Below are 3938 nucleotides of genomic sequence, written 5' to 3' on the forward strand. Positions count from 1 at the left end.
TAGAAAAGCTAATTWTTTTTTTTAAATTGCATGCGGCCAAATGCTATATCTTCTGATTTAGAAACAGGCTGCATGATAARCATTTTCAAAGGAATAAAAGTTACTGCACTAATGTACAGAGTTTCTGTTTCTAATAACTGATTTAATAATGTGATCATTTAAAGTCCAGAAAGCTAATTTCAGCATTGAAGGTATGCATTTGCAGCCGATGCATCAGAACTGCATTAGGTGCAAATGATGCTTGTGCAGTTTGCTTCCACATTTGATTAATCAATCTTCACAGCAGTATTCTCCCTGTGTGTATCGAGCCATGACATCAATACTGCGATAGTGTCTTTGAAGCTATAATTTACACAGTTCATTAATGATGATATTAACACCGGTTAACAGAAGGGAGATCAGCATTTCATCATGAAAAACCTTGTGTCTTGTCTCTTGATATTCCTACTTTTGCTAAATATATACAATCTGTATGTTATATACAGAAATATGTAATACGTGTGTTTGTGCTCAAACACTTTCAGTTTCCAACAAAGCCTAAAACTAATGGAGGCTATATAAACCTTATGAGTATTGAAATATTGAGAAATATAACATAACACATGCACAGTCACACTGGATACATTTTCCCCCCTTTTCTCAGTATGAATATTGTTAGTACCGCAACTTCCTTTACTTCATTTTTGCAAACTTTTTTTGCAAAAGTTTGTAAAAATAAATGTATGCTATTTTTTTTTTGTTGTTCAGTTTCCCTGAGCCTAACGTCAAAATGAATCATGACAACACCTAATAACATATGAAAAAAAAAAACAATTCAAATATAGATCTGCTGTTATGGTTCTTTTTGTTATGCCCACATTTGCCATTTATTTAATGTTTGCAAATATTTGGAGGGTCCAACAAGAGGTGTGCTTTTTGTCAGGGGAACTGGGAAGAAGAAACACAAATTCAATAATTCTTCCACTCACGAGTCCTGGCTGCAGAGCTCACGACAAGCTTTCCACTGGGTCAGTGACAAAAGTAGACAACCAGAAACAGTAATATTTGGAAAATAAAAAAGCAGAGAAACAAACTATCTCCACCTACAGATAGGATTTTTTTGTGTGTGTATTTCTATCTCAGAATTGACACCAAAACAAATAAGTCAGTTCTGAACCCCCATCTTTCAAGCTACCAGTGAGACAATTTTTGCTCAGTTTGTTGTCAAAGCCATAGTGACAATGATTGCACCATCACAGAATTTCTTTTATACTGAAAGCACTCAGGTTGCAGAACAAAAGCAGAATCCTTTAAAAGAGAGCATGTGATGCTGCACATTCTGCAGCCACATCCGGCCTTTGGGACACTCTTGCGTGACTCAGGACAATTGATAAAAGAGGCTGCTTCTGAGGGTGCTACTGTGGTGGCATAACTAATTTGTTCAATTTGTTCTGGTCGTGAACTGACACACAGAATAACATATTGTTATATATAACAATGCACACTATTTTGGTGTGCATCGTTATATATGTGTCAAGTCGTATTTTTGAAAAAAAAAGTAATAGCAACCCTGTATTACGTGACTTTCTTGTGTAAGAATGACATAAATTATGCTAATCTTCCTCCATTTTGGAATCTGATCTGTATTTTTTTAACATAAAAAAGTAATTAAAGTTTTGGAAAAGGGCAAAGCATTAAAACAAGTTAGGTTGCAAAGTTTCGTCAAGCAAGTTGATTTGATTATTTCTTTTTCGCTTACTAAGAACCGGAACAGTCTCTTCAAGTTTAAAAGAGACATTTCTCTGGTACTAAAAGAGATCTAAAAAAAAAAAAAAGTTCTTCAGTTTATCATCTGTCAGATTTGCGTTTTTCTATCCTTCATTGTTAGTCGTTTGTCCTTCATGAAATTGGTAGCACAAAGAGCAGATCTTTTTTTTAAAACTTGAACCTTAAATATTTTCATATCTGTAAAGTCCTTCCCAACACATGAACCAAACAAAAACCTCATAGGTAAGACTTGTATTTGAATTGTACATGCTTTATGAAAGCTTATTTCACTTTCATCCTCATCCTACTAACTTAAAGGGACTGTATTATGTAAAATCCACTTTTTTGAGCTTTACATCATGTTATAATGTTATTCCCTCATCAAAAACATACCGGGGGGTTGCTTTGATTCTTTCATGTGTGTTGAATCATGTTTTTTTTATTCTCCCACAGCAACTTGCTCTCACCAAGTGCCACACTTTCCACATAGCCCCATCTTGGTGCTACAGTCCCCAAGCCTCCAAGCTTTCACCTCAGAGCTCAACCCCATGTTTTCGCCACTCAGCTACTCCAGACTAACGGCAGCAGCAATTAGCAAACACCTGGTGAAACCCCACATCTGTGGAGCTTATTATTTGAACTATTTTTCAGTTAAATGCTCCAAATAATGGCTTATTGGAGAACTGTTCTTGTGATGATATGCTGAAGACGGAGTGTCGGAAAGAGAAAGGTCTTCTTAAAGAGACAGAGACCCAATTTCAAAGTGTTAAATTGTGAAGTCAAATTTCTTTTGAATTATGTTTGATAGATACAGCATTTTTATATCAAATGAATGTAACAAAGTTACATTCGGCACAAAATGGCCCAGGAAATACAAAATACTGCCCCTTTAAACTTTGCTTCAATACCAACAGATTTTCTTCAGCCCCAAAAGGGAAAAAACATGTTTTATGTATTTAGTAAATAAAAAGAGAATTTAAAAAATGTCTAAGAGCATCTTTATCACTGAAAAAGTATTGATAGCTGCCAGACTATTCTGATTTACTCAGCCTACTTCCAGTAAAAGTCACTGTCCTTGGTAATGTTCCTGCAAGAAAAAAAAAAAGATATCCCTTTAATATTACCAATATTTTGGTAATATTGGTAATATTACCAATATTTTGGTAATATTAAACCCCTATGCAGACAGGGTGCATGTAACCTGAAGGAAATAAAATAAGAACCATAGTTGTTGAATCGTACTGAGCAGGCCCTCAACAATTAATTATTACAGTAGGTGAAAAAATGGAACCCATTTTGCACACTGTTGCTAACTAAATGAAAAGTTATGTTAGTTTTACTCCATCACAAATGATGGATTAAATACATTTCGCTGTCAAAGAGGAGCACAAACTGCAGTAAATATGCACCTCAAAGTTCTATATAATATAAATTACAACAAAGAGCCTTTTCAATTGAGTGATTTTTAAAAACATGAATTTAAACTGTGCATTTTATTTTGCTTTTTGAAACATATCTGTGATACTAACGTTTAGGCTGATGGTGTGTTAACACCAATTAGTAGCACCTTGTAGGTGTTTGGTTAATCAAACACAGTCCAGATAGCATTGCCTTTTAGTCAAGGTAAAAAAAGGCCACACGTTTGAAAGACTGAATGTATGCAGAATTATAAAAGTTTTTCATAAAATGATGCCTGAGCACTTTGAGTGATAATACTACCCAACAAAATGTAATACATTGATTCATGCTGTAATGGGATGAATGATTTTAGCTTGTTTTGTAGAAATTGTGTTAAATTTTGAAACTGTTTTGTTGAATTTATAAATTGTATCTACTCTACATTGCAAATGTTGGTGAGAGTAGAGAACATGAAAGCTCTTCCCATGGAGCCTAGCCAAAGTTATAATCAGGAATCTTCTTTTCCTGAGATAGTAGTGCTAATCAATGCACCAACATTATTCTTTCTGAAAACCAGTGAATCAGCATCTTTTAATCTCAGTTAGATCAACTTGTGTCCAAAGCCTGATTAGCGGCTTCAGTCCAATACTCATTATTTCCCTGCAGTATCTGCGGTGGGAACAGGATGTGAATTTGGTGACTTTTTTCCCCTTTCTTACTCTTACAATCAGTATTCTAGAAATTGTACAATTTCCTTAGATTTAGCATCCAAGTCCATGGATTACATATATATA

Source organism: Poecilia reticulata, linkage group LG3 (assembly GCF_000633615.1).
Source record: "Poecilia reticulata strain Guanapo linkage group LG3, Guppy_female_1.0+MT, whole genome shotgun sequence".
NCBI classification, from domain to species: domain Eukaryota; kingdom Metazoa; phylum Chordata; class Actinopteri; order Cyprinodontiformes; family Poeciliidae; genus Poecilia; species Poecilia reticulata.